The sequence below is a fragment of the Micromys minutus genome (assembly GCF_963924665.1).
Source record: "Micromys minutus genome assembly, chromosome: X".
Taxonomy (NCBI): domain Eukaryota; kingdom Metazoa; phylum Chordata; class Mammalia; order Rodentia; family Muridae; genus Micromys; species Micromys minutus.
In genome coordinates, this window is record NC_137970.1 from 120804682 (window position 1) to 120830843 (window position 26162).

A 26162-nucleotide genomic window follows, 5' to 3' on the forward strand; every position below is an offset into this window, starting at 1 on the left:
GCCAACTAAAGAAAAATATTTAAAGGATCCATTTTAGTTTTCCCAGAGCAAGGAGGAAAAACAAAGGTCAGTTTGGTGCTAAAAGGCAGCATGCATCTCTGTAACCTTTTATATGGCCAGCACAGAATGTCAGATTTAATAAAACTTTTTGACAAACTATGTACAAGTTCTAGTTGCTTTCATCTCCTAGCTTCCACATCTTCATAAATGTTACTTCAATTTACTTAATTGTCAAGCTAAAAAAGTCATTTATTGTGTATTTTTGTGATTTCATACTCTAAATTTAACCTAGTAGCATATACTCTCAGCAATACCTTCAATTTTAGTTGAATGTAACCACTTTTCTACTATAGTACTACTTTAACCCTGGGATCAAATTTTCTGACTTCTCCTGTATTGTCAAAAATGTTGTATAGGCTTCTAGGTCTCTAATTGGATTCCTTCTCTTCTTATTAATGGTATATACATTTACCAGGACTTACAAGTTTTGTGTGACCTGTCAGATGGATCACCCCCCCCCCCAGTCTTCTCTGCCTATCCTTTTCTCCTTTTCACACAGTCATTGCCTTCTTTATATCTTTCCAGAACTATACAGCCATTTTTATTGAAGAATTTATTCACTGGTTGGTTTCTCTGCCACAAAAGACTCAATTCATCCTAAATGTTGTCATATGCCTCATATTGTATCACTTTTTGCTTGAGCTAAACTATTGTCTTTTCAGCAAATCTCAAGTAGATTCCACAGAGTCATTCACAATCTTGCTCCTTTATTTAATTTCCTCCATACAGTTTATTACTTGTGTATTATTATTTAACCTACTCTAAGTATTTGTAGCCTTTGGTTTACTTATTTAGTTTTACCTTTCTTCTATCACCAAATAAACCACAAGAGCAAAATGTAACCTATCTTATTCACACACATATTGTCACAGTAATCACATGGCTTGTAATGGCTATTCAATACATAAATAATTAAATTATTATCTATACCTTCATTTTAATTTTCCTTTTCTGTTTTGGGCTTATAATTAGATAATTTCTCACTTCTCTCACTCCACTCCATCCCACATACCTGTCTTTTTATGTAAATTCATGACTTTTCCCTAACCAGTTATTGGTTCATACATATAGGTACATGCATGTCCATACATTTTCCTAAGTATAACCTACTCAGTCTTTACAATGTCACCTGCATACACATTTTCAAGTCTGACCATTCTAGCCTCATATAACCAATAGGTGTGCCCTACCCTGGTGAGAACCACTTCTCTCAGCAATTTTTAGTTGTCTGTACTTACTTGTTTAGAACTGAGGTTTCATGATCTATACCCATCCATCCCAGCATCATCATTGCTCTTGTCCTTGTTTGGTGCAAATGTAGGCCATTGTGTTATTGAGGCTCTATGGTGTAGCTTTTGACATTACTAGGCAACATGGACTCACACCAAACTCCCCGATCCCATGATTCTCACAATATTTTATCCCTCTATTCCTTTTATTTCCATTCACTTAGTTATGCTTCAGTTGTTCCCAGTAACCTGGGGCATTACTATCTTTTATCACTATGAAATATTTTGCCAAATGTTTGTTAGTAAAGAATCATCATATCCTCATTTGTACACCACGACACTCTTAAGGAGGGCACCATGTTATTCAAGTTCTAGTACATGCTTAAATTCTATCCACAATGCCACTGATAAATGGTTATCTAATATATTTTTAAAGCTTTCGATTAATAATTTTGTTAATGAGAGGCTCACTGACATGCAAGGTATCTTACTTCACTGGTGTGGAACGGAATAATTAAAAGCTGTTGCGACTGCTGGTCTTGAGTGCTTTCAAATTTCACCCAGTTTGGGACTCCAGGGACCATACAGTAAAACCTTTCTCTGCTACCTACTTCTTCTTTGTGCTGATGCAAGTTTTCTAGCATGTCTGAACATCTGAGTTTTATCTGTAAAATGGGGATATTTGTCTTTTGCATGTAAAATAGTGGGCAGACTAAATGACAAACAATATCCATCTATCTAGTGTAGATTTTAGCACAGAGACAGAACTGAACGAAGAGCACTTGGATGATATTTCTCTTACTCTGAAGTTTATTTATGCCTGCCATATGGATATTTCTATAGATCTATAGTAGGCCAAAGAAAAATGCACTATACCATTTCTGTTGGATGATAAGAATAATCATATTAAAAATATTTCCAAGTAAGCTGTCAGGCAGCAATTCACTTCCTATAATCTGAGTATCAGATAAATAAAAATCAATTGATTGATTTCATTTGACTAAGGATTTGGTGTTTTCGATATAGTCTATCCATAAAAATGAAAAGAATGTTTTTTATTCCCCTTGGGAAATTTTGGTTTCTAAATCTCCACATATCGTGTTTGTTTTTTATTAGATGAATATCCTGCCAGGCATATTATTAATCTTCTCTTTGATTCTACATAATATATTAGAAGATACAGTTCACATATTTTGCTAAACAATAGATCAATGAGAAATGGCCATGAGTTGCTGAGGAATACTGAAAAGTCCAGGCCATATATGGAAGATGTCACTTATTACAAAGAGCACCAATACATGGTCTACTTCTTTATATTCATTAAGAAGAAGGTGACAAAGCTCAAGTGCAAGTGGATCAAAGATCTCCACATTAAACCAGGTACACCGAAACTATTAGATGAGAAAGTAGGGAAAACCTTAGAACTCATAGGCACAGGAGAAAATTTTCTGAACAAAACACCAATGGCTCCTGCTCTAAGGTCAAAGATTGACAAATGGGACTTAATGAGATTGCAAAGTTTCTGTAAGGCTAAAGACACTGTCATGAAAACAAAACGGCAGCCAACAGAGTGGGAAAAGATATTTACTAACCCCACATCAGATACAGGCCTAATATCCAAGGTATACAAGGAACTCAAAAAGTGAGACACCAGAGAATCAAACAACCCTATTAAAAAATGGGGTACAGAGCTAAACAAAAGTTCTCAATTGAGGAATATGGAACTGCTGAGAAACATCTAAGGAAGTGCTCGACATCCTTAGCCATCAGGGAAATGCAAATCAAAACAACCCTGAGATTCCACCTCACACCAGTCTAATTGGTCAAGATCCAAAACTCAGATGACAGCAGATGCTGGCGAGGCTGCGGAGAAAGAGGAACACTTCTCCACTATTGGTGGGGTTGTAAACTGATACAACCACTCTGGAAATCAGTCTGGCGGTTCATCAAAAAAATGGACATAGTACTACCTGAAGACCCAGTTATTCCACTTCTGGGCATTTACCCTAGAGACACTCCAACATACACCAAAGATACATGTTCCACAATGTTCATAGCAACTCTATTTATAATAGCCAGAAGCTGGAAAGAACCCAGATGTCCTTCAGTAGATGAATGGATACAAAAATTGTGGTAAATTTACACAGTGGAATACTACTCAGCCACCAGAAACAATGACTTAACCAAATTCTTAAGAAAATGGCTACATCTAGAGATTATCATCCTGACTGAGATAACCCAGTCACAAAAGAACAGACATAATATGCAGTCACTGATATTGGGATGCTAACCCCAGAAAGCTCTGAACACCCCAGAAACAACTCACAGACTTTGTCAAGTTCAAGAAAAAAAAATATATTTTAATTAAAATAGAACTATATCACATCCACCTTTCCTTCCTACAACCCCTCCCAGTTTCTCTCCCATCCCCTCAAACTAATACCCTCTTTTCCTATATTATTGTTACATATATACATATGTGTATGTATATGTACCCACAAATACTTAATTACAACCTTAAAAATGTATTAGTATACTTCTATGAAAAAATGTACATTTATCTTTGTTTTTTAAAATAAAGCTTTTCAATATAAAAAAACAAGAAGAAGAAGAAGGTGGTCTTACCAAAATGACAACTTCAGATACTACAAGTTCCAAGTACACAATTGGTTAACCTTGAAATTTTATGACCCATAAAAGATATTTCTAAGCATATATACTAGACAATTTAAACTGTTTAAACAAAAATTTGGAAGTGAAAATAACCATATAGACCTATTACACATAATAATAAAAAATGTAGTAGCAATGGTGTTTATGACCTGATGCTAAAGCATTCATGGTACACTGACACAATTAGACTTGATTGGGCCATGTGTAGAAACTAAATATCCTAGAACATGAAGTCCTTGGAGCAACATGAATGAACCTTGTGAGCATTATGTTAAATCAAGATTCCGTTCTTTATTTGTAAACTCTCTTCCCCTTTATCTGTCACAGTAGGTATGTACAATAAATCTTTTATACCTCAAACTTTATCCTTCTTCCTGCTTCCTGGAGAACTCAGGCTGGGACTCATTGGTGCAACCAAACACAAATCCAAGAACCAACAGGTTTGCCTATCACCATTGTGTATTTCCCACTAGAACTATCAATAATTGTTCAGTGAGATTACTGAGTATTATCAGAGGACATCATATTCAAATATGTGTGTGTGTGTGTGTGTGTGTGTAGGACTACATGAATAATGACAATTTTTCAGAAAGAACATCTTCTGATTAGATCTAATATAACCAATATTAGTCATGCATTTGACAAAAGGAGTGAAATGAATGAGCAATTAATGTGATGGCCAGTGGAACTCTGAATCCTTGATTTCTATGAAATATTACTGAGCTTTAAGTCGATTTAAGTCTTTTATTTCCTTTGCTCCAATCCTGCTTGTGTATGTGTTTGTTTTTTTGTTTGTTTGTTTGTTTCTTAACATTTGCATGTGTGTGCCCACTTATGGAGCCAGAGGCCAATATTGAGTACCTCCTCCACCTCCTCCTCCCCCATTTCTCCGTATGTCTCCCCTCTCTTTCCACCTTCTTCCCACTCCATCTGCTGTATGTATGTGTTCATGTGTGCACATATATTTGCAGACATACATAAATATAAATCCAAAACCTCGTAATTTCTCAAGTACTTTCTCTCTTACCATCTGACCAGAATCCTTCATTGAACTCTGAGGTAACAGAGTTAACTAGGTTGTCTGGCCAGTGAGTTCCTAACTGTCCTCATCTCCCTGTCACTGGAATTACATATGCATAATACTGCACTTGGGTTTTTATATTAGTATCATGCATCTAAATTCATCTCCTCATGCTTATAAGAACTTACTGACTGAGACATTTTCTAGCTGCAGAGGATGTCTCTTTACCTGGGAAAGAACTTTCTGGGGGTGAATTATATCAGCTGAAATGTCGCAAGTGAGAGCAGATACATTGAGACATGGGAATGTGAACTATATGTGAAATAGTAACAAGGATGTGATAATTTCTGGAATGCATGGAGTACTTAAAAAATACCTTTCCCAAGACAACATACTTGACCTCATGGATTACACACAGAATCAAAAATAGTATAGAAATATGATGCTTGATTTGTATTTTTTTTGCTTAATTTTCTTCAACAGAATGATGTTTTGTGAACTCTTTCCCATGGACATAATAAAATTTAGAAACAGATTTTTGTAAGCATTTACTACATGTCACATTCCATATTAGCACTTTCAGTGATTTCAAAACTTGTAATCTAATGGAGACACATATGAGGATATAACCTCTACCAGCAAAGAATGATGGCACCAAGATTCTGCAAAGAATGTTTCTAGTAAGAATAAGTATGGCCTTGATCTGAAATAAATTTTCAGAACAGAAAAGGTTCTGAAGCAAGTTTTTGAACAGCTAGGCATATAAAATTAAGAAAAGTTTAACCAAAGCATCCATTATAGGCAGCAGTCACAGAATGACGATAGGCACAATAAAAAGTTGGCATTACAATGATAAGAAATAACAAAGGATGGGGATGGTGAAATATCTCAGTACTTAAGAGTACCAGGTGTTTGTTCTCAGCACCCACGTTGAGCAACACATGAATGCCTGTAGCTCCAGCTTCAGGGAGTCTAATGCATTCTCTGTCCTTTCCAGGCTCCCCCATTCACGTGCCATCCTCCTACACAAACACACAGATTACATATAGCAAACATTTGTAGCTTTGAAAAAGAGATAGTTATTTTACTGTCAACTTCAATTCAGGTAGGAAAAGGCATGAATGCTGCACAGAAATCTAAGGATAACAAGTCATACCTGGGCATGCATGCTAAGTTAAGAAGCATACATTATAGTTTATGGATGGCCAAGAATTACAAACACACATTTAAGCTTTTCTGTAGGGTGCTGACAGAGGAATATTCATGTGATTCTTTATATTAATAAATCTAATTGGAAAATCTGCAATGTCTTAAACCTATTTGCCAAACCCTATGCAGTATAGGACCCATTTACATGCATACATTTACATCCACACTACTATGCTGAAGCAGGTAAACCTCTTCAGATCTCAATTTCCTCATCTATAAAATGGATATGACCTCTGAGGTTCTCCCCATCCCATAATTTTATCATTCTGTCATTTTTAAAAAGAGTATTTATTTATTCAGGTTGGAGGACATGTACATGCCAAAGTATGTATGAGGAGGTCACAGGACAATTTTTCAATAGTCACTTCTGTCCTTAATCCTTGTATTTTGAGGCAAGGTCTCTTGCTATTTCTGTTGCTGCACTGCATAGGCAAACTTCCAGGTGATTTCCCCTGTCTTTGCCTCCCATCTGGCCCAAGACTGCTGAGGTTAGGATTGCAGACAAGAGCCAGTCACCCCATCTGGCATTTCTGCATGGATTCTGGGAATCAAAGTCGTGTCATCAGGCTTGCATGGCAAGCGCTTTTACCTTGATGACCCTGATTTAGTTTTGAACAACTTAAGTGATAGCTTTGTTATGAAAATGTACTTGATTTTGCTCTGTACCACTAACTTGAAGTACATAAGCAATTAACTTGACAGTGCAATCAGGATCCCAAAGTAGATTTATTTAAATAGTGTCAATGGTGCAGATACGATTTTTCTTCTGACCTTTAGATCCTTTCCCCCTAGCTGGGCTGTCTTGTCTGGCCTCAGTGGAAGAGGATGTACCTAGTCCTGCTGCAACTTGAAGAGCAAGGGCTGGATGGTACCTAGGGAGCATCTTCCTTTCTCTGAGGACAAGAGGAATGTGGAATAGGGGGAGGGCATAGGAGGGTGGTACTTGGAGAAGTGGGAGGGAGCTGGAATCAAGACGAAAAGTGAATAATTAATGAAAAACAGATTTTTCTACTGATTGTAAACCAGATTACTCAGCTTACTTGGTTTTAAACATATTATTTGGATTTACATTTGGAATCTGACGCTGAGTTTGTCTTGGTCCTAATGCCTCTAGAAGCAGTGGTCTGTAGGGCTGGCAGATATTGAGCCATGCTGGGAAGTGCCTTCACTGAACTCAACTCCTGCCATTTGATGTCTCCGTGGGTCCTGGGAGGCAGTCCAAGCAGGCATCTGTATGATGAAGTGCTGCACTAGAGCTTTACAAACAGATCATTTCCAGTTTCCCATCTCTTTAGTGATGGTTTCTTCAGAAGATCATAATTGTAATATTAAAAACATGGGGTTATAGAAATAAATGTCTTGTCTATGTGGGGAGTCATACAATCAATTCATTTGGGATTAAGAAGATTTGGAGAAGTATCATTTATTCTCACCCTCCCTTTACAAATGAGAAGCAATTTGGGCCAAGTTATCTGTTTTTAAATTTATAAAGTGTCATCAGTTTTAAACACCCATTCTTCCTAATCCTTGATCAGCATCAGAGTTTTCTTTTTGTAAAAATTATCTTTTTTTGCCAGCTTAATTATCGTGATGATAACTACACACTTTAGCTGAAGAATGTAACCTTTTGTGGGTGTACTGGCAAGGTATTCATTTAGTTCATCCTAAATGTCCTCATTGCTCTTTAATACTGATCATCTATTTAAAACATTTATGTAAAATTGTTCAACATTCAGTCAGCAGCTTTTATTGAGCTGCTATTGTTCTTCCTTCTGAGATGAGCAAGACGTGTTATCTGCTTTGAACAGTTCATTCGTTTTGTGATGGGTGGACACTTTTAAAAGCAACTGCAATTTTATGACAAGTATTGTAAAAGAGAAATATATGTAGGGACCAAAACAAGGGAGCAATTAGTTCCACCAGTTATAGAAGAGATCAATAAAGGGAAAATGACACTTGAGCTAACCCGTGTGGGGGGAGAAGGAGTGGGGCAAGATATTTTAGGTATGCTAATGATTCACACTTATTGAAGCATGCAAAAGTATTACATACTCAGAAAGTGGCTTAGTTTTGAGTTTGGCTATGAAGTGATCTAGTGATAGGATTGGTAAGAACCTTATTATGCAGTTCAGCGCATATGGAGTTGTGTTAGTCCTTTATCACTGGGACTAAATATTGAAAATAACACATTATCAGAAGAAAACATTCGTTGTGTGTCAGTATTACTGTGTGTGTGGTATTTGTCTCTGTGTGGTATGTATACATGTACTGCAGTGTTTGCATATGTATCTGCACTGGAATTCACCAATTAGGCAAGCTGCATGATCAATGATCTTTAAGGAGCCACTTTTCTCTGCTGTCCTCCAAAGCTGGGGTTTCAGGCACATGCCCACATATCTTTTTATTTTAAATCTGTGATCAGGTGATATAAACATAGGTCTTTATGCTTTTGTGGTTTAATACAATGAACCATCTCCCCAAAATGTTTGCACTGAGTTTGAATTTTGGAAGTTCTCTCTCTCTCTCTCTCTCTCTCTCTCTCTCTCTCTCTCTCTCTCTCTCTCTCTCTCTCTCTCTCGCTCTCTCGCTCTCTCTCTCTCTCTCTGCTTGTATGTCTTTCTTTCTCACTTTCTCTCTCTTTCATATATATATATATATATATATATATGAGACATGTAGACACCGGGCACAAACCAGAAGCCACAGTACAATCCTTTCAGACAAGCAGCAGCTGTAGTTCAATCCTGAAGAGCCCACCAGGTTCATGATCTGGCCAGAGGCAAGGCTGCAGAAGCTGCCACAGGAACTAGACAAAGAGTTCTTGGGTGAGTTTTCTCTCAATGGTGGTGGTGTCACAAGTTGAGGTAAACAGTGCTATGTAAGGTGAACCAATACTTGCCTGTCATTAGCAAAAAGCAAAGAAGAGTAAACCAAACTCAACTTAGTGCTCTTCTCCACTGTCTGTGGGGTCATATTTATACTACTCCATCCCAGGTCCTTTCATTGTCTGCTAAGACCAAACGTGCTTTCACCTGTGTCTGCTTCAGGAAAACACTCTTTCATGTATTTGCTTTAGCAAAATATCCTTTCACCTGTGTGCCCCAGAAAAACATCATTTGGTATAACCAACTTTCAAAAGAACTAGAAGTTTCCACTTCAGTAGAGTCTTATTTACCAGAATCAGAATTTTCTTACTCAAATACAACAGAAGAAATCTCTGTGGAGTCTATACAGGCTTTAACCCTCTTCATGTTTTTAAGTACTGAGGTAGTCTGCCTTCTATCTCAAAGCACGGTTCCTTCCAGTGGGTACTAGAGTGGCTCATGGGCTAAGTAAGAAGGTCTCTTTTCTTTCTTTCTTTTTTTAATTGAAAAACATTATTTTAAAAAACAGGGGAAAATGTGCAGATTTTAAAAGCATTTTTGCATAAAAGTATATGAATACATTTTTGTCAGCACTTGATTTTTTTAAAGGTTTGATAATATGCATTAAAATCTTACTAGTTACAATAAGCATAAAGTACACATAAAACAATATGTAACCTGGAAATAGTCAAAGTTTTCTTGGTATGTAAAGATTAAGTATAATGGTTTTTTAATTTTTTTGGCCTTTGTTTTTCTTGAACTTCATATACTCTGAGTTGTTTCTGGGGTGTTCAGAGCTTTCTGGGGTTACTATCCAATTATCAGTGACTGCATATTATGTCTGTTCTTTTGTGACTGGGTTATCTCACTCAGGATGATAATCTCTAGTTGCATCCATTTTCTTAAGAATTTCATAAAGTCATTGTTTCTGATAGCTGAGTAGTACTCCATTGTGTAAATGTACCACAATTTTTGTATCCATTCATCTACTGAAGGACATCTGGTTCTTTCCAGCTTCTGGCTATTATAAATAGAGCTGCTATGAACATTGTGGTGCATATATCTTTGTTGTGTACTAAGGTGTCTCTGGGGTATATGCCCAGAAGTGGAATAGCTGGGTCTTCAGGTAGTATTATGTCCAATTTTCTGAGGTATCGCCAGACTGATTTCCAGAGTGGTTGTACCAGTTAACAACCCCACCAACAGTGGAGAAGTGTTCCTCTTTCTCCACAACCTCGCCAGCATCTGCTGTCATCTGAGTTTTGGATCTTGGCCAATCTGACTGGTGTGAGGTGGAATCTCAGGGTTGTTTGATTTGCATTTCCCTGATGGCTAATGATGTTGAGCACTTCCTTAGTTGCTTCTCAGCCATTCGATATTCCTCAATTGAGAACTTTTGTTTAGCTCTGTACCCCATTTTTTTAGATGGGAGAGAGCAGGCAGCCTTGTCGAGTCCCTGATTTTAGTGGGATTGCTTCAAGTTTCCCACCATTAACTTTGATATTGGCTGGTGGTTTGCTGTATATTGCTTTTATTATGTTTAGGTATGGGCCTTGGATTCCTGTTCTTTCTAAGACTTTTAACATGAAGGGGTGTTGAGTTTTTGTCAAATGCTTTCTCAGCATCTAGTGAGAGGACCATGTGCTTTTGTTCTTTGAGTTTGTTTATATGGTGGATTACATTGATGGATTTCCGTATATTAAACCATCGGTGCATCCCAGGGACGAAGCCTACTTGATTATGGTGAATGATCGTTTTGATGTGTTCTTGGATTCGGTTTGCAAGGATTTTGTTGAGAATCTTTGCATCAATGTTCATAAGTGAGATTTGTCTGACGTTCTCTTTCCTTGTAGGGTCTTTCTGTGGTTTAGGAACAAGGGTTATTGTAGCCTCAAAAAATGAGTTAGGTAGTGTTCCATCTGACTCTATTTTGTGGAATAGTTTGGAGAGTATTGGTATTATGTTGTCAATAAATGTCTGATAAAATTCTGCACTGAACCCATCTGGACCTGGGCTTTTTTTTGGTTGGGAGGCATTTGATGACTGCTTCTATTTCTTTAGGTGTTATGGGATTATTTAGATGGTTTACCTGGTCCTGGTTTAACTTTGGTATCTTGTATCTGTCTAGGAACTCATCCATTTCCTCCAGATTTTCCAGCTTTGTTGAGTATAGGCCTTTATAGTAGGATCTGATGGTTTCTTGAATTTCCTCAGTTTCAGTCGTTATTTCTCCACTTTCCTTTCTGATTTTGTTAATTTGGATACTCTGTCTTTGCCCTCTAGTTAGTCTGGCTAAGGGTTTATCAATCTTGTTAATTTTCTCAAAGAACCAGCTCTTGGTTTTGTTGATTCTTTGAATGGTTCTGTTTGTTTCTATTTGGTCAACTTCTGATCTGAGTTTGATTATTTCTTACCATCTACTCCTCTTGGGTGTATCTGCTTTCTTTTTTTCTAGAGCTTTCAACTGTGCTGTTAAGTTGCTAGTTTATGCTCTCTCCAGTTCCTTTTTAGAAACACTCCAAGCTATGAGTTTTCCTCTTAGTGCTGCTTTCATTGCATCCCGTAGTTTTGGGTATGTTGTGTTTTCTTTTTCATTAAAATCTAGAAAATCCTTAATTTCTTTCTTTCTTTCTTCTTTGACCATGATATCGTTTAATATGGGCTTTTTGTTGTCTTTGTTTTTATTAAAGACCATACTTAGACCATGGTGATCTGAAAGGATGCATGGGAGTATTTCAAACTTCTTATAGCTATTGTGGCTTGTTCTGTGACCGATTATGTGGTCAATTTTGGAGAAGGTGCCATGAAGTGCTGAGAAGAAGGTGTATTCTTTTATTTTAGGATGAAATGTTCTATAGATGTGTGGAGAGCGGGTTTGTCCTCAGTCCATGATGGTGCTTGGGACTCCGGCCTAGTCTTGTGACTAGCAACTGACTTCCTCCTGCCCCTGAGATTAGCCACTCCCACTATGCGAGCTGCGTAGGTGCACCCATGATGCGAGATCAGGCCAGATGACGTGGACCTATGAACTGCAGCCACACAACATGGACTGAGGAGGTGGAGTTGAGAGAGGATAAAGGGACTGTGCTTGGGAACAGAGGGAGAAAGAGAAACAGAAAGAGAAACAGAAAGGAGACAGAAAGTTTTCACTTGCATGCTGTAAGGTTCCTGAATAAACCGCTTTGAAAAGAACCTTGTGCTGTTGCTCCTTTTCTGCTGGTCTGAGAAGGTAGCGACATAGATGTCTGTTAATTCCAATTGGTTCATAGTCTCTGCTAGTTTCACTGCGTTCTTGTTCAGTTTCTGTTTCCATGATCTGTCCATTGATGAGAGTGGGGTGTTGAAGTCTCCCACTATTATTGTGTGGGTTGCAATGTATTTTTTGAGCTTTAGTAGGGTTTCTTTTATGAATGTGGGTGCTACTCGCAGTGCAGTCTCACCAGGCCTGTGTCCCTGGATCTTCCCTGTTTCCGGTGCCAAATGGCCTGAGCATTTGATCCACACACAAGGGCCTTCCGGGTGGAAACTGCGTCTCTATGGCAGAGTTCCTGCTCCCCTGAACAAAAAGAGGGGGGCATGATTTCAGCTCGCTCAGTCCAGACCTCTCTGTTCCCTGGCTACTTGCAGAGCAGTCTCACCAGGCCTACGTCCCTGGATCACTGCTGTTCCTTGTCTATTTTCAGTACAAAGCTTTATTGCAACATGGGAAGTGCTCACAAGCATATTATCTGTTACATTTTCTCTCTCTCCCCCCCCCCCCCCCCCGTGTACGTATGATTATGTTTTGTGGTTGCATATGGGGTGTTCAGGTGCATGTGCAACTGTGTGTATGTGCATCCATATATAGACCAGAGGTTAGTTTTAAGTATCTTTTCTTGGTTACTGTCCACCTTGTCTTTAGAGTCTAGAGTCTACTACTGGCCTGAGGCTTATCAACTGGGCTGGTCTTGCTGGCCAGTATGCCTCAGAGATCAACCTATCTCTGCTTCTACAGAGCTGAGATGCCAGTATAAATCAGGTTTTTAAATGTAGGTTTGTGGAATCAAATACAACTTATTATTATACATGTCCACCAACTACTTTGTCAGCTAAGCTAGCCCTTTATTCCCTATCTATGGCATTTGTCAGACTGCAGTGACAGAGTAAAGTAATTGCAAGAGAGGCGTCTAATCTAGTAAGCCCCAGCATTTATTTCTTTCTGGATTAGGCTAATCCACTTTATTCTTCCTGTGAATCTTGCCACAAACTTTGGCTTCAAAGACTATATCCATCTGGCACCAATAAAATAAAAGCATTGTGTGATTAGAAATCTGGAAACATTTCATCTTTGTTAGATCCCTTGGTACTTCCAAAGCACTTTAAACACATGCACACAGTGTATTTTTATACTATTTTAAACTAATCTTTGTTAAATATATATTTGTATTTACTCAGCAAATATCCAGGCTACTCTTATAAGGACTGAGTAAAAGCATGTAATGATGTTCTTGTGCACCATTTGCAAGCATGTATTTTTTTCTTATTTTCTGAGTGAAAACAACAACTTTATCTAATATATGTTACCTTCATCTCTATAAATAAAATTCATGTGAAACTTTGTATTTAGTAAAACCATATATAAGTTTATCACTGATTGAAAAGCAAATTCAGAACTCTAAAAATTGGCTGAAATTTTTATAGTACTCTTATTCCACATAAAGGTTTGCATTCTGAGTCTGTAAAAACTCTTATTTTTAGCTCTACTTATCACTGACATTTACCTTGAATTTAGCCTTCATTCTGGAGGCATCTAATCAATTAGCCTCTCAGCTGTGAACTTTGGAATATAGGGTGACATACATAGTCCTATCAGGCTGTAGAAAAGTGAGCTGACAGTAAAGACTCACATTCTGTGGTTATAATTTGGGTGAAAGATTGTTGCTTTACACAAATAAGAGCAACTACAAGTTGGACAGGGAAAAATGAATACGACCTGAAGAAAAGGGAAATGGTTTATTTTGAGACTATATACAAAAGTAAAGCAAGGATGCTAAAAATTGGGAGGAGGAGACTCTTCTATGAATAGAGTAATGGTTATTTGGAGGTAACTAATACATCCTATGATGAAGATAAACTATTAGAATGTCAGATGACATCAGTACTTTCTGTTCTTGAGGAAAGAAAGTATCTTAACTGAACCCAAAAAGTAAAAGCTGATAGTACAGTGCAGGAGACACTGGCCAGAGCTCGGGCTTCATGCGGCACATATGAGTTTGGTGTGTAATCTGTAGAAATGTATATCAGTCAGGGTTCTCTAGAGTCACAAAATTTATGGGATATATATATATATATATATATATATATATATATATATATATATATATAGAGAGAGAGAGAGAGAGAGAGAGAGAGAGAGTAAGGGAATTTGTTGATGACTTACAGTCTGTAGTCCAACTCCCCAATAATGGTCAGCAGCAGCTATGAATGGAAGTCCAAGGATCTAGATGCTCAGTCCCACAAGGCAAGCAGGTGAAGAGAGAAACCTTCCTTCTTCCAATGTCCTTATGTAGTCTCCAACAGAAGGTGTGTCCCAGATTAAAAGTATGTACCACCATTCCTGGACCTGGGAATTGCTTTGTCCTAGATTGCTTTGAACTCAGAGATTTCCTTGCCTTAGTGTCATGGGATTCATAGCCACCATGCCTCAAGATCAGGATCACAGCTGAGTCATCCAATTCTGGATTGTGGTGAATTCCAGATATAGTCAAGTTGACAACCATGAATAGCCACTACAATCCACCCCTTGTCAACTTGACACAAATCATATCTCATCTACACATGAAACAATAACAAGGTCATGAATATGCCTAAGATGATAAAACTATTCCTCTTACAATTGCAAACAAATTTGTAAATTATAATGGGGCAATGTCCCTTAGGAACATTCTTTTAGTATCTCAACTTAAATACAAATTGATGTTACAAATGTATTCTTAATGAAATAGTACAGAAGCATTCATATTGCTTTATAATCCTCGTTTTTGCAAGCACCTCAGCAGGTCTTGGCTCTTTTCCTGGAGGAGTGACCCATACTTTCATTCCTGATGGTTCTGTGTTCTTTGTCATCCTGCCTGGATCAGGCTGTTGTAGTTTCCCATTGACTTTAATCACAGGACATGGTAGTACTAAGAGATGACCTAAGGGATCTCCAGCACTCCAGACCTCCATTTTGGAATGGTAATCCAGTTTTCTCAGAGTAATCTGGATCTATCACCCCTCCTAACACTGTTATTCCTTTCTTAGCCTGTAGGTTTAAGTGCATTAGAAGGCCAAAATGACCAGGGGAAAGTCTGAGCTTCCAGTTCAATGGAATGGTTGTTGTGGCTCCTAGTAGGAGCACTTCCCTATCTGGAACCAAATCTTCTAGGCTAGCAGAACCTAGAGTTGTGTAGAAAAGAAGCAAAAATTTTCCTAGAGTCTGCATGACCTCTGACCAGGATTTTCTGGCTTTAATAGTCTGTGTTGAGATGTCTGGAATAATTCTGATAGGTCTGCCTTTGTAGGTTACTTGGCCCTTTTCCCTTAAGCTTTTAATATTCTTTCTTTGTTCTTTGTGTTTAGTGTTTTGATTATTATTTAATGAGAGGATTTTCTTTTCTGGTCCCATTTGTTTGGTGTTTTATAGGCTTCATGTACCTTTATGGTCATCTCTTTCTTTAGGTAGGAAAAGTTTTCTCCTATGATTCTGTTGAAGATATTTTCAGGTCCTTTGAGCTGGGAATCTTCACTCTCCTCTATTTCTATTATTCTTAGATTTGGTCTTTTCATTGTGTCCTGAATTTCCTGGATGCTTTGGGTTAGGAATTTTTTATGTTTTGAATTTTCTTGTTCCAGCCGTGTCAGTCTCTACTATGGTATCTTCTACACCTGAGATTCTCTCTTCAATCTCTTATATTCTGTTGGTGACATTTACATCTGTAATTCATGACCTCTTCCCTAGGTTTTGCATTCCCAGATTTGCCTCCATGTGTGGTTTCTTTATTTTTTTCTACTTCCACTTTTAGGTCTTGGATTCCTTTATGCAATTCTTTCACCTGTTTGATTGTGTTTTCCTGTGTTTCTTTAAGGGATTTCTTTGTTGCCTCTTTACAGGCTTCTACCTTTTTTACTGTGTTTTCCTGTTTTTTTTTTTTTTTTTTTTCTTCAGTGAGTTATTTATATCCTCCTTAAAAGATTCTATTATCTTCATGAGATTAGATTTTAGGTCAGATTCCTGATTTTCAGATATGTTGGTGTATTTCAGGACTTGCTGTGGTGGGAGAACTGGGTTCTGATGATGGCCATGTATATTGGCTTCTGTTGCTTATGGTATTGTGTTTGTCTCTTGTTGTCTGGTTATCCCTGGTGTTTGCTAGTTTGGATGCCTCTGTCTGGAGCCTGCCTCCTGCAGCCCTGGTTGTAGCAGACATCCTGTGGGATCTTCCACCTGGAGGGTCTTCAGAGTGGCAGAGATGCTGCTAAACTGATGTACTGCCCAGCAGCAGATCTCCTGGGATGCCTCAGACTGTTGGGTCTTCAGAGGAGCAGTCAAGCTGTTGTCCTGTGTGAAGATGTTCTCCAGGTGGGCCTATGGGCTGTGGTTTCTGTTTCCCTGTGTGCAGCAGAACTCAAGAGAGGCTTTCAGTCTTTTGGGTCAGTTTCCCTGCCTGCCACAGCGCTCCTGAGAGGTTTTCAGACAATGCTGTCAGTTGCTCAGGTGCCCTGTGTACAGAGGAACTCCTGGGATGCCTTCAGGCTGTGGTGTCTTGAGTGCAGTGCATCTCCTGGGATGCCTCAGGATATGGTGTCTTCAGGGGAGCAGACTAGCTGACAGTCTTCCCCAATGGAAGGGGAGTGGTATTCGAGGGTGGGGATTTGGGATGTGATGGGTCCCCCAAGTTCACTGGGGGCCCTGAGGGAGCCATGGGATTTCAGGGAGGGTTCTTGTCAAATGCTCTGAGTGCAGTGAATCTTCTGACATAAGGTGTCTTTGGGGAGCCTCCCCAACACTATTGATTGTGCATTTTATAACAGTCTTATGAAAAGACAAGGATAAGTATTTTTCTGTGTTTTATAAGTAGAAGGAAATTGAGGTCATCAAGATTATTTCCATTTGATTTTTCAAAACACGGAAATACAAAGTTGTTATTAGATCTGATGCTGTTCAAGTGTACTCAGGGCCATTATCCTGTATGAGTGCTGGAAGCCTCCAGCCTGGAGAAGATAGTGGTGCAGTGCACAGTGGAGGACTCTTGTGATGGCTTTAAAGTCTGAGGGTCACAGGACTTTCTAGCTCTCTAACTGTACTAAAATGCTGATGATAACTTCTAAAAAGTCCTAAAAACTTCCTTACTCTTTCTGAGGGTAAAAGGCTGATAGTTTAGGTGCTTGACACCTGTAGCCCAACAGCTGGGGATCAAGTAATGGGGCCTTTGTTTTATCTCTGCAGCAACTGCTGGGCTCTAAGGTTCTGTCTGCTAGTCAGAAGTTGCAGAAATAAAAAGGGACACTTAGAAAAGTGATTACAGCATTTATTACTAAGTGGTAAACATTTCCTATGAAAGCTATCTAAGAGGCAAAGTGGGAAGATCTTAACTGGGGAAGGGGAAAAATTCTTCTAAGTGAAAAACGTTCTTCTAGGTCCCTCTCATCTCTTTTGTCCAGAAGCCTCTTGCTTGTTCGCTAAGGAGAAGCTTGAAGCAACACACTTCTACTGAACCAAGAGAAGAGAATAGCACTTGCAGGGGAAATTTTTACATAGGCAAATATGCATACACTTACATAAGTTCATATACAGATTAACTAATGTGCATTTATACACTTCCACTCAAAGCCAGCTGGGCCCAAGTTGCATGCATTCTCACTATTGCATTCTTATACACACACACACACACACACACACACACACACACACACACACACACACACACACACATTCTCTCTCACACATACATTCTCACAATTAAATACTTATACACACACATCCATACTTATATATGCATATGAGGCAATAGACCAAGCACAGCTACAGAAAGAACTCACTCATTCTGGATGAAAACTGAGCTCCAATCTTTGTTGTATAAAGAAAGAATAAGCTTCTACCTCCTTAATGCTAAATGAATTAAACCAAGTTTGTATGAAAAAAGCTTTGTTCCTTTTAGTAACACTAATCCTGCCATGTTATTTAGAAAGGACCTCTTCTGTCCCATGGTAAGGAGAAGCCTGCCTTCTGCTCCCTGCAGCTTTTTCTCTTTTCCTCTTTCCCTCTGCATTTTGCACACTGCCTTCTTAGTTTTTTTATGTTACCCATAGTCTCTAAGTTATTCCACTCTTCATTCTCCTTCTAATCTTGCTCCCTGTTCGGTCTAAAAACTTCTCTTCATCTCATTTCCTCCCTCAGCTCTGTTCTCCTCCACTCAATACTTCTCAGCTCGGTTCTTCTCCTCAGTCTGACTCTTCTCTTTGGCCTCAGAACTTAAATATCTTTCAGAATACATGATCACATGTCAAAATGTCCATCACAAGTTCACACACACAAATCAAATCATAAACTGAAATAGAAGTTTACAGCAGAGAATGTTTCGGTGCATATCCATTAGGAGTAATTATCTGGGTAAACATCCATCACCTGTCTCAGCTCCACAGGTTCACTGAAGGTTTAAAACCATAACTAAGTTATTAGTGAAGTTTTGCATAGATAAACCCAGTCAATATTTTATCCTCTGTCCTAGGACCTATAATAAATAATTAGTTCCCTTTTTTTTGACCTTTGGTTAGTTGTTTTACAATCTCTTGGAATGTGCTGAGTAGGAGAAAGTCTGGTTACCATCTAAGAGCAATTGACTGGTGATACTTGGGAGACTGGCAGAGTTCTCCCTGCAGTTTTGACTGTAAGAAAAGAACCTAATGGCAGCCTCACTATAAAAGAGCTTAATTCTTATAGGATCATCATTAAGACTTAAGAAGTCATCTGTCTATATAGCATCACTACAAGACAGTACATCTTCATGGATCTACAGAGATCTGCTCCAAAGGGGTGTGCTATTACTTAATGATTGTTATATATGTTTAATAATAACAGGAAAAGCATTTTAAAAGCAAGTGTCTTTCCTAAAATGAATCCCTTACAGCCTTGGTTAATAAGGGTGAACCAGTCACAGATTATCTAATAATCCAAGACCGGCCATCTCAGGATGATCAGCTGCTAGTTATTATCTTGTCCCGTTATGGCTCCTGACAGCTGAAAAATAGTATTCTGAGAAAATATAAAAATCTGTGTTTTAAGTGAAAGATTTACAGAAACAGAAATATAGTTTTTTTCATCCCAACAAAATATAAAATATTGGTTTCAGTATTTCATTTAGATGAGATGCAAAAGATAATAAAATATTAATTGATGAAAACTGCTTTGAAGTGTAATGCTTACATGTCCTGCTCAAGTATTAAAAGCTGCCAGTTGTTCATGAGCACTGTGACTCACATTATGAGGAAGCACTGATTTGATTATGACTCATAGTGACAGTTTGATGGGTACCATGACTTTGAAATAAAATAGGTGATTTATTTATCATAAGCTTTGTCTACTTGCCAGCACTCTGGACTAAGGATTAGATACGCTAGTGAGCAATTGAACATTCAGTGATGGTAGACAAAATGTCCAACAATTTTGTTTGTCACAAAAAAAACCAAATACAATTTTGAAGATATGTAATCTTGTCTTTATTTTGTGGTTTTCCAAGTAGCAGAACTTAAACTGGCCTTTAACTGCTCATTCACCTAGCTCAGACCTGAGTGATGGGATTATAGGTATGCGCTACCATCCCTCCAACATTTATTCTTTAAATGCTCCCAGTTCTTTTCCTTTCCTTTCTGTAAGTCCTTGTTTTCACACTATTTGTACCAACTTTATTCCTTTTATCATTGTTCTGAGTTAAATAAGAGGTAAGTCAATGTCCTTCACCATAATTGTGGGACATGACACAAGTCTTGTTTATTTCCATGATTATTTATCTGTTTTTTAAAAAATGTTAATAGACTACAAAAGCTTTATAGATGTTATGTAATTTGAAGAGGTTTAATTCTTTATTAGAATTGAAAACTGTACGAAAGTACAGTCTGTAGTTTTATGTTCTTTGTAGTTTGTTCAATTGTGGTCTTCTATAATAGTCTTCATTTGCTGCTGATCCTAGAACGTACTGTCATATAGGAGAGCAAATTATAACGTTTCCTTACTACTTTTCGGGCCCAGAGATAGCAGAGAGAAGATACTTCTGTTCTTAGTAGAACTATTAGATTTTAATAGGAAAAATGGTTTCAAGGGAAAAAACAAATCAATAATTCATGAATCAAATATATATATATGTATATATATGGCATGTGTGTCTATTTAAGATACATATAAAAAGATAATATATGTTATATATACATAGACACACACACACACACACACACACACACACATATATATATCATAGCATGTTCTACACTTTTGACATAATCCTAAGAGTAAAATATTTTAGGGTAGAAATTGATTTCATTCATTTTTATATTCATCTCTGATTCTTACCTTTCTCAGGACATCTTAAAGACTCAAGAAAAACATTATGTTTGAAGACATATCCATGTACTGAGAAAGACATAATAAAAAATTTGCCCTAATAGCAAACAATTTATAGTAATAGTATTTATATCACTTGTTACAAAGAAAGACTATTATTCATGAGAGATTATGATTGTTATTTTATATATAATTCTCAACTTTAACAGTACTAATTTATCATGCTCTATTTGCAACCATGTTTTTGCCAATAACTATATACTTATTTTATTTTAACCTTATGCAACATTTACCACTTGTCACCCACTTGTCACTTTAAACACTATACTTATTTGATTTCTAGGAAAACCCTATGAGTAAATGCTATGATTATTTTATATGCAAGGTAACTGAAACACAGCTCAAGATAACTGAGCCAGTAAGTAACATTAGACAGATTTCAGACTTACTGCTTTGGTTCTGAATTCTGCCTCTCAGTGTGTGTGTGTGTGTGTGTAATGGTGATTTTCAGTCTTTTTTTCCATATCAAATAACCCAGGAGCTTTATTTTGTGATACTTGGCACCAGCTAGATCATAGAAAGATGGTACATTTTCTGTCTGAGAACTGATCAAAAGTGAGAGGTCAAAATCTAAGACATGAAAATCTGACTTTGGCAGGGACTCCAAAGATATGCTTTGTGAAGTAGGACTGGACCACAGGACCAGGAAGAGCTGTGAGAAGAATGTGAGAGTAGCCTGCTGAGCAGCCAGAGAATAGCTATGCAAGGGAGAGGAAGGTAGAGCTATCAACCAGACTGTGCAGTGAAAAGGCAGCAGGTTTTGGCAGCAGGTGTTAGGGAGGAGAGAGAGAGAAAGGCACGACGTTCCGGCAGCGGCCATCTGTTGTCTTGTCTCTTGTCTGCCAGTAGAATTTAGCCAGTGACTTATGAAAGCCAACTGCCCTTCACCTTACAGCATACTGTTGTCAAACAAAGATATTCTTACAAGGGAGGAAGAGCTGGCTTGATCAATTAGTACTTCTCTAGGGAAATAGAGTATTCATTTAGAAACTCTCAAAATCCAAGACAGGCATCACCTTTATTGGAGGACCACACTGGGTCTAAAGCTTTGATTGTTCATATGAAATCCCACTTTCTATGTATGGCTTCTCAGCCCAAGAGCAAACAATCAAGAAAGACTGTGGACAGGAGAGCCAAGGTCCAGAAAGTCCCTAGTTAGAATTTAGCCAACAGTACCCAGCTTTCAGCTTTGCAGTGACTGTATCTGTCCCAGCATGGCAGTTCCTACAGAGTAGTGGTTGTTGTTAATATTGTCTCCTGGTCCTCATCGTTCTCCTCCTCTTCCTCCTCCTTCTTCTGTCATTGTTTGCCTGATTGTTTTTATTTGTTCTTTAAAGTGTCCTTTGACCAGTCTACCTCCTGTAGTCTGTCTATGAGTTAAATATGTTTCTTTGAGGGAAACTTGCCCTGCTGGTTAGGGCAAGGAGGACCACTTCTCTCCATCCCTGACACTTTTAAAGCCAGGTGGCCTACCCCTGAGCAAATCATTCAACTTTCTGAGCTCCTCTTGCTTCCTGTAGGCTTCTCCAAAGCATGCTGTGCTTCCTTAGAGAAGGACCCATTCAAGTACGAAGAGTCAATATGTGAAATTCTTTAAGCCTGCTGTGCCTGTTGCTTCCCCCATACACTCAGATCAGCCTTTAAGATATTAGTTGAGAAGGATTATGCCTACTTACTGACAGACCACAGGCTGACAGGCCTCTCCTCAGCCTTCAGGTTAGAGCCAAACCATTCTATTTCAAATCCATTCTTATTTTCTACTTCAAGATACAGACACAAAGAAATTGTATATGACGTCTTAATGGAACTGGACACTGCTACAGCATTTTCCTTCTCTTTGCCTCAAACCCAGGGCTTACTTAATTTGTTAATTTACTCCTCTGATTTATCCTGACAGCTTATTATTTTTATTTTATTTTTCTTAAGCCAAAAAAAGAATTGCATTTGCCTTTCAGTTGGTTAACTGCTTCCTAGGCTCAGTTATTTCTCTGTATTTTAAACCAAGGGAAAATGTATTTCATGTAGAAGTTCATAGATAGATGTGTTACAGGTATTTTGAGTACAAGCACAAGTCCTGAGGATTTAACAGACTCACGGGGTAATTGATTCCAGTCAGTTTTAAAGGTCAATGCATCTTCCTTCCTGTTTCAGTCCCTGGGTCAAAGCTCCTATAAACTAATAGGTAATTTTGGCATTACCAGGTCTTCTAAAACCCCAGGCCAGATGTGTTAAATCTGCCCCAGGTTTCTCTTAACAAAATGACAGCAGGTTTTAATCTTCTTGTACACACTGCAGCAGCTGTGCAAACATTTCATTAACAAAAGAAAAGTGGGAAGTATTAAACCTGTGGGTAATTTGTGCTGAGCATTTGCTATCAGAAGACTTTAAGATGCCCCAAAGTGAGGCTAAATCTGTGCACCTTAAATTCAGCATCATTTCCAAAAGCCTGGAAGTCATCACAAAAAAAAAGTCTATCTAGGGAATTAAAGCAAACAAACAAACAATCAAACAAACAAAACAACAAAACAAAAAAAACCCAAGGGGAGTCTGAATTAGTATTCAGCACCACATATTTCAAATGCATATGTGGCAAAAATGATAAAACAATGTGTTCCAGGCAAAAAATTACATTCAGAATAGAAAAGCTATAACAAGTGAGGGAGGCAAGTCTTTTAAATGAAAAACTGTTTAATACCGTATTTACATGCTGTCCTTTGTAAGATTTTGGAATTACGTTGGCATTTATTCTCAAAATACAAAAATGTTCAAATGTTTCTTAGTTCTCATTATTGAGCGTTTTAATGCAGCACTAACATTTTATTAGTAGATTTTGGTATCAGAGTATCTGCCTATGGGTTTTGTATTTACTAATGTAAAAAAGTTAGGACAAATCTCAGCTGCCATTCTCTTTCATTTTTATTTGAACATAGTTCATAGTTGTAACAACAGAAACATTTACTTCCATACCTAAAAGATACAAGCTACCGTACATTTATGTTTTTGTCTCTTCCACACTCACTACCAATCTTGGCCATAAATGAAACTCCTGAGTGGGCTTTTGTCATGTTGAATACTTTTATGGTTGTTTTGGTGAAGGAGTCTTTAATTGTTTTTCTTTTTAATTGAAATGTAAGGATTGTACACCAGAAGAACATTGCTTTTTATTCCAAACGATATACTTACCTGGATAGGAGTATAGAATTGAGATACGAAACAAAAATCAAACGAACAAACAACCCAACAAAGTAAGTACTACCTGGAAAGAACCTACAATTTAGGAAGGAAAATTTAACACCAAAAGCAAACAGATTTTGCAGACTTAATTGGAAATATCTTGGACTCATTTTAGATGAAATTAATTTGAATTTCATTTTAATAAGTTTCTTCAAAAGAAAAAAAATTTGAAATTGATATTATAAGTCTCAATATTCACAATACTCCCTTTATTTTCCTGTAGCTAATATTAGTTTTATTTGACAGAAGTTGTTAAATTTCACCAAGGTACTATATCTATGTACTTAAGGACCTGCCACTGGGAGGAGGACATAAATCTAATACTTTCTGAGATTTTCAAATTTCACTAGTCTTAGTTATGATATTGCTACTTCCACATTTCAGTGTCTTAAGAGCAGACATGATTCTGCATCTCTAGAATGGGATCCAAGAGAATTACTTTGAACCCATGCCGTATTCTTTCATCCACAGACAGGACCAAGTTATTCTGATGTAGATGATCCACAGACTAGAGACAGACATGTAATCTCATGCTTTTCCATCTCACTGTTTGCCTATTGACTCATTTTCAAAGAAAGGACATTTAGCCTCAAGAAGTGACACTTCTTAAAAGCAGTGTATAAAGATACCCCAAAGGAAGGGACATTTGAACTATACTTAAAGGACGAGACTGGAAGAATCAGAAAATCTCTCTCCAACAGAGAAAATGGGGAATAGAAAACTCCAAAAATGAGAAAAAAGCACTTGTAGCTATAGGCTGGTGCGATCAAATTGACGAGCTAGGAAGAGTGGATAAGTATGACTGGAGATCACATGTTGATCTAGCTAAAGGACTTCCAAGCTGAGAAAACCTGGAGCCATGCACAAACTCTTTGAAACACCATTTTTCACATGTGGGATGGTGATAATAAAACCTGCCAAGCTGTAAGAATCGGGTGAGTCATGTGGAAAGCCAACTGCATAATGACAAGCATGAAGGAGGCCTTTGGGAAACAGTGGTTTTATTCATGATTGAATATGATTGAAATTTTCCATTAGTAACTATACATGAGAATAAGATGAAAGAAGGGGACGGTGAAATTCAGAAAGAAACACCTGTTTATTTATGAATTATCAAGGCAATTACTGCAGCTGGGCTTTAGTACATTCATTCATTGAACTAAATGTAGGCAAGACTGAACCGTGACCAACACTGACCAATCTTCAGTCCTCTTTTCCTTTATTCAGCAACGTAGACACAACTAGGAAGTAACTTTGTCATATTTTATCAAAGAATTAAATGTCTAAATCCTGAAATCCTAGCTCAGCCATAAACTAAGCTCCCACTGTATAAACAGAATCCTATTTCTCTGATAATGGAAACTCCTCATTGCCTGGGGCATGAAGTGAAAGATCCTTAGAACAACCTGTCCAACTTCCATTGACTTGCTGCTGTCTTTTCTCTCACCACTAATTTGAAGCAGCGCCTGGTCTCTAGCAGCCTGATAGTACTCTGTAGTTCAAATGTGTTCTTGCCCCTCAATGAAAAAAAAAATCTGAGGTTCAGCCTAAATATTAAATCATAAACATTACCTTTATCAAATCACTTAATTTCATAAGTATTTTTGAACAGTGCTTAGTGTTTGGAGAGTGCTACATCCTAAATAATACAAAATATTTAAATCTTATAAAAGTATATACCACATTACCCTCCAACCCTGTTATTACGTGCCATGCCCCAATATGCCCTAGTGTGTTGCATCTTTTTCTTAAGCAATTATTTTAAGCTATACCTTTTGTCAAGTAAAAACAAAGGAAGCAATTTTAAGCAATCAATACTTGCCAGTTTGCAGAAAAATATTTGAGTTTCACTACTGAGAATAATTGCACTGGGCACACAGTCTAGTTCTTCCTTCCCTGTTTTCTACACTCGCTATCCCACTGGGGAATGATGTACTTTGTCTCTACTTTGATCATCGCAAAACATAGGTGCATATGTGAGCCTTCCAGCAATAGGGCTTGAAATACAGTTCAGTTTGTGACAATGTATTTGATGAAATCAGAAGTGTGCAAATGTTTATTTGTCATAAACCACAAGCAAGCACATCTGTCTCCATGCTTTTGCATTTAGTAAAGCACTGCCATTTTCATTAAATATGTTTACAATTTCAGCAAATGTGAGAGCCCCTTCTGAAACTTCCTAACTTCTTACCTCACTGTTAAGATGTGTGGGTCCTGCCATTTGGAAAGTTGTCATC